This window comes from Anser brachyrhynchus (genome assembly GCF_964034855.1).
Source record: "Anser brachyrhynchus genome assembly, chromosome: 1".
Lineage (NCBI taxonomy): Eukaryota > Metazoa > Chordata > Aves > Anseriformes > Anatidae > Anser > Anser brachyrhynchus.
Genome location: NC_137694.1, coordinates 142,974,305 through 142,986,827, shown reverse-complemented (window position 1 = coordinate 142,986,827; position 12,523 = coordinate 142,974,305). Strand labels below are relative to the sequence as shown.

At 42.3% G+C, this 12,523-nt stretch overlaps 1 protein-coding gene across 3 annotated transcripts in view; it reads left to right on the top strand.

Moving 5' to 3' along the window:
- The window catches only part of AFF3 (ALF transcription elongation factor 3), a 337,924-nt gene that overhangs the window by 224,442 nt on the left and 100,959 nt on the right, over positions 1-12,523 (top strand). The window lies entirely within an intron of this gene.

Here is a 12,523-nt window from a genome sequence, read left to right as displayed (position 1 = left end):
AGAGCCTTGTCCACGCTCAAGCCTTTGTGAAAAATGATTGTCGACATTTTCTCAGGATGACTCAACATTTCCAACGATTTAGGACAGCAGAAAGCTTTATCAGACATAATTTAGACTTCCAGGTTATTATGTTTTACAAGATGGTTGTGGTAGTTAGCAGCTGGGCAGTAGAATTTGGCAATCAGAATACAGTAGTGGCTAATTCGTTTTTACACAGTACTCCTATTAGTTAAAAAAAAAGGATATTTCTTTGGAAGTGACATTATGGCCCTGACATATGATTTTCGAATACAACTTTTTCTCAGAAACTGCCAGCATGGTATTGCCAGCATGCCAGGCTGGTGTCCAGAAGAAAATTTAAGAGCAGTGATAAAATGAAAGGGGAAAAATAGAAGCCCTTCTTGCAAACAGGAGTTTGTAATAGATATTCTGACACAATATGAATGATGAGGGATGGAAAATTCATAACGGTGTGTAGAAGTGCAACACGCACTCTGTGCGTAGAAGACCGCCCTATAACTCATAAGATAGTATGTGTCAAGTGAGTTATGAGAGTTGTTCCCTGGTGTATATTTTAAAAGAGACATTAGAAAGGAGATATAGCGTGGTTTACTATTTGAGAGCTAACTTCATAATTTTGTCCAAAACGTGTTTTTAAGGAAAAAATATGCTTTTCTTTTTTATATATATTGCAGGGCAGGTGGTGTATTTCTACACTGCATGTGCAGGATCTGAACACAGGGAGTAAAGCCCTTCCCCTACCCAAAGGAGCAGGTCTCAGTGGGTTATTTCTGCTGTTGTGGTATCCAAAGTAGATTATGTCTAAGGAAGGCAAATTTCCCATTCTGACTCCCAGAAGGGGTTATCTCAAAATAAAACAAGCATTTTGCAGGCAGAAGCACTGATGCCAAAGGAAGACCTGTCAGCGTTCCTCCTGTATTTTGGTGGGAGTGCTATGGACCAGAGGGGTCTGCCCCGCTGGGGTCACCTTCTCCCCTCTCAGCACCTTGTGATCAAAGTGGAAGCAGAGAGGAGAAAAGAGAATAACATCACCGATGTACCATCTCCCAGTAAGTTTGCTCGTGTGCCAAGCTTTGTAAAAACATTGGAAGTGTCCTGAACATGGAGGTGGCCCATCAGTGAGCAGCACTACCCTGTCTCTGGGCCAGGCACACTGGGCTCAGCTCTGTGCCATGACCCACGGCTCACTCACACTTCGTGGCAGAACACCACGTGGCATTTCAGCTGGTGGCTTTGATTTGCTTTTGTAGCCTGCCCTGTAAGGGAAAACCTGATTTTTCCCTATGCCTAACCTGGCTGCAAATGAAAGGCACTGAGACACCTACTCATGGGAGACATTTCAGCCTGCTCCTGCAGAAAAAGAGAGGGCTGGAAATTCTGACAAAAATCACAGCAGGCACTCAGCCCCTTCATATTTAATGTACAGAGCTCTCTACAACCCACTTCTCAGTGTCAAATGGTCACATCAGTCTGGCCATGCATGGACTCTGAGGTCTTTCTACCCCTTGTTTCTTTCTTTCATTTTTTTTTTTTCCTGGTACCACACTCAGAATTAATTATTTGACAATATATTCTGGCACTGTATTATTTCAACAACAGTGGAATGTAACAGTATGTAATTAGGAACCAGAATATAATAGTGCTATGAAGATGGTTTGGGCAATGAGATTTTTTTTTTTTTTAATTAAAATTTCATTGAGTTGAATGTGTCATGCTCTTGCCCTTTCCAGCATGTGGGCACCAGTGTCCATAAGGGAAGGGGAAGGCCCCTGGGGATGCTTGGTGGTGGAGCACTCTCCCAAAGCACTGTTCCTCCTGAATCGTGACAGCCTGCATGGGCACAACATACCTTAATGTCTCCATAAAGTGCCAATTTTACAGTGAAACTCCTTCTGCTTCTGCATTTTACTTGGTTGTGGTTTTTGGGGGGCGGCTGTGAAGTATTTGGGGTGGTAAGGAGCTCGTTGCATCACAGACCCGTCTATTTTCCATATTTTATCCTCGCGGACCCTATCTTTAAATGAAACGGCCTGCTCACTTCCACGGTAGCCAACCAGGTTCTTGTCTCTTTATTTGCTTGTTTTAATCATTTTGTCTCCATCTAGTCAAATAAACCTGTAAATTCAGTGTGTGCTCTGTGGGACCCTGTCCAAAACTATACTGTCTCCTTCCTGACAGGGCTGACAGAGAGTATAATCACTTGTATTGTCCAGAGTACTGTTTACATAAAGGAGCAATAAATACCTGTTGAAATTTTTACTGGAGGCCTCCCAGATGGATGGTTCATTTATTATTACAGACAGGGTTTCATTTACTTAGTTATTAAAAGAAGCAGGCCGCTACAGCCCATTTATAACTATATTAAAACTAAATGAAGCCATAAGTATTGGAGATGGGACCGAGCAAAATACATACAGTGCCCTTCCAGGAAATGGCTAGGAGAAGTATTTGAAAGGAAATGCTGAAAACTTTGGGGGTCCTGTTGTGTCTTTCTCAAGCAGCAAGCTGCTGCTGGCTGGAGCTTGCTGGGGTGTAGGGAAGGTATAGATCCCATATGTTCCCATCCTGCTGCTCAGCACCTCTGCTGTGTCTCTGCCCGTCACCCATACGCCACCTGGAGAGACCAAACCAGCCCACTCACGCCCTCCCATAACCTTCATTTACATGGAAAGCTCTGGCTAGGGCCATCGAACAATCCTTTAATTTAGCCCAGAGCCAGAACATCATTGAACAAGGACAAAAAGAGTGAAGGTAGCCCATGGAAACTTTGCAGAGCTGGCACTGCACAGCTGGAGTGCTAGTGGCCGTGCCTTAGATGCTCAGGGAGCAGTTCGGTGCTGGGGGACACACTCTGGTCTCTGCTGTGCCCCCAGCTCCAGTCACAGCGGGGGACAGAGCTGCTCCATCAGCACCGGTCTGTGAAGCAAAGGCAGATGCAGCAGGTGAATACCCAAGGTCTCAGTTTGCCACAAGAGGTCCAGTGTGGCCGGCCACTAAAATAAAATAAAGGCTGTGCATGGTCTCTGTGGCACTTTTCTGGCACTGAGGACATTTCACCAGATAGACTCACCTCTGCTTTGAATAAAGGTAAATCAGTCGCTGGATGGGAAGCACAACATTGCATGGGAACTAGATCTTGATTTAATTGTATCCAAGCTTGACCAATAAAGGACAGTCCCAACACAGGAGGGCTGGTGTCCCGCAGTGGAAGAAATTACTGACCAGAAACAGCTGAGGTAGAAAATACTAGAAACAATGACCTGAGTAGAAGTTTGGAATTTTTAAATCAGAGCCTATTAGGTTATCACAAGACTGCATTTCCACAACCAGGAGAAAAAAAAAAAAAAAAAGCTTTGCCGCAAGCTAGCTCAGCTTCAGTGGTGAAATAAAAGTAGCAATTAGTACTGAAAGAGCAGGCTATGCAATAGAGACAAAATATAAAATAAATGTAACATGAAAGGGGAAAATAAGAATCAATCTAAAAGAGAAATTATAAAATACAGAATACAGATAAAAGGAGCGGAGGATACCAGAGGAAAGTTCAAAGATAATGGGATTAAAGACGTTCTTTAAGTGCATAAAGAACAACAGAAATAAGGAAATTCTAGCAATAGCCCCTTATCAGCTGGAAATATTGATGTTGTTAATAATAGTAGATTCAATGTATATTTTTTGTAAGAGAAAAAGCAAAGAAACCAATAGATAGGAAGTTGAATAGTGTCTAGATTTAATTTTTTTTAAAAATCACTTACCTCATAGACAAATATCCGTAAACCTGAGAGCTTCCAAGCTGCCTTGTAGCCATCAAAACCACTAGCTAGTAAAATCTGGGGGAGAGCTGCCTGTGATGCACCTTGGGATGTAGGGGAAACCCCAGGAGACAGTTCATGTCGTGCTGTAGGCCAAGGAGGAAAGTTTAAGGTTTCAGACAGCTTGCCTGGCACCTATCCCACACAAAGTTTTTGGGGAGGCCAAGTAGGGTTCCTTTAATTCCATGAAGGAACTGAGTGATAGAGCGTAATGATTGCCATTCGTTTTTTTAATTTCAAGGGAAAAAAAAAAAAAAGTATGTTCTTATCAACCAAAGCTGATTTCATTCTGTGAGGAGCTGGCAACTTCAGCTGATAAAGTTACTAATGAAGCTGTAATAGACCTTTAAGGCTTTAAAAAGTACAGCATGCAATATCAATTAAATGTAAATTAAAGGAATCTTGGCTTTTAAGCCATTCCGAATGTCATGGCAATGAGGGATCCTGGCCCAAGGAGCATCTCTGGGAGCAGCTGAACAGGGATGAGTAGGAGATACAGCATTGTTAGCTATGACATAGAAGGAAATTACATTCACCAATGGTAAAATGTCTGGAGGATGGCTGAGCAAGAAGCAGTGAGGCTTGAACACGTTATCTAACAGTTTGAATAACTTAATAGTTCCGCCTCACTTAAAGGAAGGAGGCTTGAAGGAAACCAACCCAACTTTTTATATCCTGGAACAAGGAAAGTTCTTCTCTCTCCCCTGTTCTGAGTAGGGACTCTGTCCTGGGCAGCTGCAACTCTGAAAATGCTTCAGAGATGGAGGTGAGCAGGATGAGAAGCTTGTACCCAGCAGGATGCCCTGGCACAGAGAGATTGTGTGAGCCTCCAGTGTGCAGCGGGTAGCACAGGGACAAGGAGCTGCTGCTTTCCCCATTGCTTTGATGATACAAGACACTTCTCATTTCAATGCAGCGGTACCTGACCAAACAAAGTTTGAGAACCTCTAACCTACACAGTCTCATTTCCCTTGCCCAACCAGCACGAGAAGAATAAACACCACTGCAGCCTCAGTTATGAGCACTGCTAAATGAACGGTCAGCATTTTACAGATGACTGCAGTCATCCAAAAGGGAGCAAGAGAATAAAAATGTGTGGGATGATGATTCCAGCATGAGGACAGATGCTTATTATGCTGGGATTAGGCAGAAAGAGGCTATTCATAAGAAAATAATCACCAAGTGCAAAATCAGATACTGCACCTTCAGCGGGAAGACGTAGCAGCGGCAATTTTGTCTCAGACACATAAATTCCCAAAGATTTCTGCCACAACAGCTGACACACACGGCAGCAGCACAGTTCATGCACTCTTATTTCATTTCACATTTGAAATTAATATTTTGTAGATGGCAGCATCCAAAATTGCTAGGAAATCAGAGAGATAGAGTTAGCAAATAACTGCTAATCACACCCAGAGAGCCTGGAAGGAGCAGGGGCAAGGAGGCAAGAAATGGATTGGAAAATTGCGAGCGGCTCATTCAGAACTTTTATTCCCCAAATGTGTTTCCTCCCATCACACAGAGCATGATTAGACATAAAACTTCGGCAAGTCCTCAGAGTGATTGGGCTTCTTAGGCTGGTGCTTAGGCACAAGCCACTAAGTAGCTCATCATTTTTCCCTCTCCCTAAGTATATGTGCATTTTAACGTGGCTTCTTTGCTCGGGAAGTGGGCTCACAGTAGTTCTTTTCCTCAGTTTTCAAAAGAATTTCTAATTTCTAAGGAGGTATTTTGGACCCTCTGCCCAAGCACCATGCTGGTGAAGCTGCTGTGGGCCGTGTGGTTGTGAGACGCTTTCCTCCCACCCCACCAAGGAGATAGGAATTCCACTGTGTGATTCAACTCGATCTGTTTTCCTATTCTTTTCTTCAGTTTGATTTCTGGCTCTGCTTTCCATGCCAGCCCTTAGGAACCATCTACACTGGCAGTAATGGCACACACCATGAGTTTTTATGGAGTTCAGGAAGGAGCAGGTATCACGTCTAGGGTGTAACACCATGGTAAAGCGTTTTCTCCCATCCCCTCCTTCCTGGGGACATCCCTGGGGGTGGAGGGATGAACCCAGCTTCGTGCAAGTTGCAGAAGCCTTATTTCAGCTTCTGCTCACAGGAGAGAGTAATGGCTGCATTACTCAGAGAGGACTACCTTGCATTTCTAATGAGACCGCCGGTGTAATGGGAATTTAGCAGAGCATTTAACCGGTTTAAATGGTTTTGGAGAGTGGTGTAGACCATCTTAGATGGATTCAAGCCAAGGACCGAAAACTTCTCCTTCAGAGCATCCATTTTTTATTGGAATTGCTAATTCTATTTCTATGGACTGGGTCGGCTTTTCAGGCATTTAAATTGTACGCTCTAGAATTAAATCTCACGTTGATATATATACTTCATTCCAGCATTAAGTACGTTAATATTTCACCAGCCAGATTTTACTGGCCTTCTTCCTCTGTTTTTAATTAGGCTTGACAGTATCCTATATAATCATGTTTTCCTACATGTTTCTGTGTAGTAGAACTTACACAAACTGTTTGTTGACGGGTTTTTACAATTTAAACATCATATATTCAAACTGAATTTCAGATGCTGCAAGCAGTGCTTGCAGAGGCCTTACAAACCTACTGGAAGCTCAATTACACCATTTATAAAACATCCTCTTGATCTAGTTGTTTACCTTAATACATAAGCTTTTGACTTTATTTTGTATAAAACAGGAATAAATATTACACTTTTCAAATAATATAAATGCATGAACTTTTTAAAAGTGAAACATTTGCATCAGCTATGACACTAAAGTGAAAATTAATTTTGGTAATCAGAATCCAATTAATTAGAAATTACTGCTGTATAAAAACAGCTACTCCTATATTTAGCATTAGTAAACAAGGCTATTTGAAATACCTCTTTTGGCTTTAGATAAGTAGCAAATATAACTGCCCATCTGTTATGTTCAGGTAACCAAGGTAATCAATGCAACATTAGTTTCCCCTTTTATTTATTTATTTCTGTAGGGAAGGAAACCTGCTAATTTATTAGGAAGCCCCCAGACATATTTTTGCGACTATTTATCTTTTAGAAAACAAGCAAAGAGAGACAGAAAATGAAGGTACATTCGTCTTATTAGTGCGTAAGTCATACGACATATGTGAGTACTCCTAGCCAAAATAATCCCAGTAACATAAGAGCACAGTCTGGATAGGAAAGGTAAATCCCACCTGGCATTATCTCTTATTTTTCTGGGAACAAGAGTTTAAGGTCTTGCATAATGTGGAGCTTTCAGGAAAGTTTGGCTTCGTCTTCCTACAACGTGAAGCAATACTTTTTCTTCTCTTTATATGGGTGCATCATTTGTGACTTTAAACAGCTGGAGCCAGTCTGAAAGCCTTCCAGCATACCGCTACTTAGAAGAATATCTATTCTCTTCCTGGGTTTCTCGTAATATAGAAACTAATGCCCAGTTCTTGAAAGGTCACTATGCATTTATTGGAAAGAAAACAAAATGTCAATGTTATGTATTAAAAAATAAGATAATTTGCCCCAAAGCGGTCTCATTGATCTGAAATGTTGTGGTGGTATAAACTTGAATGAGCAGTTACTTCTCCGATTTTCATATTTCATCACAGCTCTTTGCTTTGTGGGGTTCCTCTTTACTTAAAATCAAGGTATTTTTCCACTACCGAAATCCCTTTCCTACATAATGAGCAGAAATCACAAAAGTCCTTAATAAAGATGGTATTCTGACTGAGATGCTGCCTAGCATTAAAATGGAACAATATACTTGATCAGATTAACACATTCATGAGATCTTTCACAAATTGCAGAGATGGTGACTGCTGAATTTACTTAAATGACAATCACAACATTCACACATTTGTGCCCCAGGCTTGCAAACCATTGGCATGTTCTCTCCTAAAGCATTAGTGTTAATGATTTAATTACTATTGATATTTTTCCCTTTCCCATCTCATTTTTTTTGTTCTAATTATCAGAATTGTCATGAAGAACCTGTCTAGCATAGTAGCTTAGTTTCCCCCCTCCTTTTTGTAACCTCTCTTGAAGCCTCTTCTCTTGCCCTTTGATTTGCAAGCCAAAAGGCAATCTCTCTAATCACTAAACAAAACCACCAAGGCATTTTCTGAGAGTTTTACACTTCAGTAAGTAATTTGCAAGGGGGAAGGAAAGAGTTCTTCAGGCGAAGAAATGTGAAATGTATCAAGAGATCAATGTAAACCGCAAGGTGTGAGGCTTGGTGCTGCTTCTGTGGTCACCAGCAGATGTGGAGAGTGACTACCAGTGTCTTCACCCCACTGGTGTTGAATGAAAGGGAATCAGACCCCAAACCCTTTTGCAAATCTTAGGCCTTGCAAACTGCACATTAGTTCCATCATTGCTACAAACCCAGAAAGAAAACAGATAAGTAGGAAAAGTACAGAAAGAAAACAGATAAGTTGCCTACTTTCATAAGTAGGACTTTGCTAGAAGGGTCATAACAGCATCGGGCTCCAGATGCTAAAAGTCACAGCTGATTCCCAAACTGTCTGATGAGGACCACCTCTGCCAGACATCGCACCATGAACATCTTCCGCAGCAACCCCTTCTCCTCCAGCTTGTTTGAACCCCGAAGTCTCTGACCTGTGCCCTGGCTCTACCCTCACACATGAAACTTTGATGTTACTTTGATGTTACTTCCAAGAGGGGAAACTAGATGTCTTCCTGCGGTCCCCTGGACCCCAGCTGGGTCTGAAGATAATCCTTGCTTAGGACTTGGCTTTCCAACAACAACAACAAATCGGGACAAAAGAAAGACAGACAAAACAGCGAATCTGCAAGTCTCAGCTTAACCCTATAATTTGAACATGCCCCTCTCCCCCACCCCAAACCCTGGGTAATTTTGACCAGGAATGTCTCCTGCCCCTTTGACAAGCTAGGATGAGCAGTGGGACCAGGTGCCCCCCACACACACAACAGCCTACTGGGTCAATGCAGTGAGCAGCCCCAGATCAAAGAGGTCAGGCTTTTTGAGAAGCTATGTAAGAGATCTAGACACGTGGTCACATTGAAATTGGCAGAAAATGGATATCGGTGCCCTCTAGAAGGCTTTCTGGCTATTTTCCACTAACTGTACGTAGCCCTTCATCCTCTCCTTTCCCACCAAGTGGCACAGCACCCCTGGCTTAAACTCTGTAATTGGTTACTGGAGAAAGAAACCAGCTGCCTTGCTGCGGCATTTTGCAATATCCCGAACTCATCCTCATTTCCTTTCATTATGACTCTACCTGTTACGTTCTTGGCAGATAAAGGAACAGATGCATTAATTAGAGAGCAGAGAGCGCTCCCGCCCGAGACTCCCTCCCCTCGCAACCTTCGTGACCTCGTGGAGATTTCACTAAAAAATATATAATTAGGTTCTGCAAAGTAACTTCCTGACCACTGGGATCCGTATGTGCTCTCTTCAAGTGCAGAAGCCCTACATGGTGTGTGCTTTTCAGAGATGATTCCAACACCACTCGATTTTTCTAGTTTTTGTTTATGAAGTTGTATTTACCTGTACTTCAGCATGTCAAAGCCAAGTTCACATCAAAAAAAAAAAAATCTTAAAGCCCATAGACGATGCCACTTGCTGGCCTGGATTTGACACATTCTGGAAAACTTGTTAGATAAAATAGCTATAGAGAGGCAGTGTTAAAGAGGCTATGTTTGCACATTAGCTTGTGAATGTTTGTCTGCCTGTCATTGCACTGGTTTGCCAGCATGCATAAAGAAATCTGGTCCTTGCAGGGGTTGATTTAAATGTGATCTGAAGTGCTCTGCTAACAAAGATGCACCAACTCTCATTCTTTGCTGAATCTTTGCCAAAGTGCTTTTCAGATAAAGCAAAAATTAACATAACATCTCTTGCTAGCTTGAAGTATTTTCTTTCTCTCCTGTCCTTCCCCTTTCTTCAAGTGGGGTCTGCTGGTCCAGCTGTGGGCTTTTTATTTTAACCATCATCATTGTCATGGTGGAGGTAAGTTGTCAAGCTGTACCTCAAAAGCATTTGGACTCAAAATCAGTCTGGTCCTTTAGGATGTTTACTGCAAACAAGAATGCCTCTAAAACAAATACCTCCTCCTCCCCCAGGGTGGGCTCCAGCCTGGGCTTTGAAAGCTGCCCAGGCAGCCTTGCTCTCCAGGGCTGATGAGGGGTGAAGCTGGAGTCGCCAGTGACAGTGTGTCCTGCTCTGGGCACAGCTTTGTAGATCAGGGCTCAGGGTCTGACCTGGCAGTGAAAGCAGCCTGGGAGCCAGCTCAGGCACCGGAGTCATTCCTGTGTGGTAGGAAAACATGTCTTGTCTTTTCAAGATAGACCTCTACGTATGGCAAGCTCTCCTAACCTGACACATCCTTGTGACAAACACAGGGATCAGGAGGGCCTGATCCCACTCTAGGGAAAAACAAAAAAGCAAGCAAGCGAGCAAGCGTTTTATGGTGACCTGCTTTTTCCTATCGCCAGCATTTGGGGATTGTTTGTGCACTTACAGTAGTTCCAAGAGGGGCCACGAGCCCCAGGCAGGCAGTGCTTTTCTTGGAAAGCAATGCTTCTAAAATGAGAAACAGACAAGAAAAATAAAGGCAGGCTAAAACATACAAGCAGGGAAAGCTGGATAGGCCAGCACTGTGGTTTCTTGTTCCTTTTGTGTATGATCCCTGCATACATGTCTTGTGTCTTGCCTTAACTCCGCTTGCACTTCCACTCAACCTGGAGCCTTCAAAGCCTTATGGTACCAGCGAGCCACAGGCTCACAGTACACACTCTTTTATGTTGATACAAAAAGCCAGACAGTAATAAATACATAGAGCTACCTAGAATATTTCACTATAAGCTTTTGTTTTTCAACTTCTATATGGGAGAATAGCTAACCTGCTGAATCTTAAACAATGTACTGAAGTACCACATTTCTAGCAGGAATACAAGCACCTAAAATCAAGGAAGCGTGGGCAGTGGCATCAGGAGCTCTCTGCTTTTCACACTATAAGCAGATCTCTCTCTGCTTAAATAACTATCCATGCAGTGTTCGCCACATTTAATTACATAATGCCAAATCTCAGATCTGTGCTTTCTATTTTCCAACACTGTTTTTCTCAGGAATGCCCTAAACAGAAAAAAATGAGTATGTATATAATGTTGCTATTTTGAAAAGATCCCCTGTAAGCGTCAGGATCCAAACCCAGGGTAGATCTTACAGTGTTTATAGGAAACTTTTTCTATTTAAGCATCTACAAGATGAATCCTATGTCGCTGGTACCTGTACCACGTGCCAACTGCTCAGCAGTTCACGTTAGCTTGCCCTGTGGCTGCATCCATACAGTCACAAGAGTTTCTGCTGACTAAGGAGATGGTAGAGTGAGTTTTTTCCTGCCTGTGGACATATTTCCCAATAAAACCCAGGAGGGCCTTGCTGAAACATTGTCAGCTTGAAGGGTGTCCTATATACTTTTCATACTTGAGATGTCCGCATCACACCAAGATTTTGTTGAATTTGCACTGTTGGTTTTACAGAGGAAAAATCTCGGCGTAAGTAGAAGTAAACGTGGGGAAAAGCGAAACATGAGATTTTAAGAGGTGAGCGAGTAGGAGTTCCTTCTCTGCCCCCAGTTCTGTTCTCCTACACCTACGTCCTCCTGAAGGTGCTGCAGGGAAATAGGGGCACAGCTGTGACCGCAGCGACTGCACATATAGCTGCACATGGTGCCAACAGCTACTAATCTGGGGGAGGGCTCAGTGCTCGTTTAAGACCTGGCATGCCAGGCAGCCCATTTAAGATCCACGCTTTTCAGGCACGCTCTTGGAAGATCCAGGCACAAGAACGAGGAGGTGGTTTGAAATTACTACATATGTCTTCTTGATATATTTACACTCCGGGGACCACCCACATCACAGAATGTGTTTAAATTGTTCCCCAAGCTTTCTTCTGGAGTTGAGGCTAAATTACAGATTCCCTTTTCCCAGAACACAAGAAAAATTAACAACTTTCTGAATGATTATTGTTATTACAGAGGCGTTTTTTTTAAATAGGTCCCGTTCTTGAAGACCTTTCAAGCAGTGGGGAAAATCTTTGCACCTCTTCAGCTCCTTTAACTGATGGTTACTTAACCTTAGCTTGTAAAAAAAAAAATGCATGGAGGTAAAGACAAACTGCTTTTTTTTGAAAGCCAGTTGAAACAAGTTGAGGAAAGGATATGGGAAGGGAAGATGAAATCCCCTTTTGAAAAGATGCATTATTTTCTATGACAGTGAACTCCTCGTGCATACTCTTGTGCACTGAGACAATATATTTTAGTTTTAATTGTTTCAGTCAATGTCATTTTTACATCAAACAGGCAATAAAGTAAAAATGGCCTTTGGGAAACATCAGTGAATCTTATTTTGTGCTGCAGTACTGCCAGTGTAAATATCTAGTTCTGTTTTGTAAGCTCAAAGCCAAATGGAGCAAAATTTTCCTTTCAGAGAGACTACTGACCTGTCAGCATCAAAAATATTATTTTTAGCATGCAAAAATTGTTTGTCAGTGATTGTAATAACAATAATCTTTGCAAAATCCATTATTACTCCAGTAAACATTTTCCCTTAGGCACTAACAGTAGGAAACAAATTAAGAAGTTAGTTGATAGCAAATGGATAAGAAAAAAATATAAAGACATTGTCACTTCTACAGAG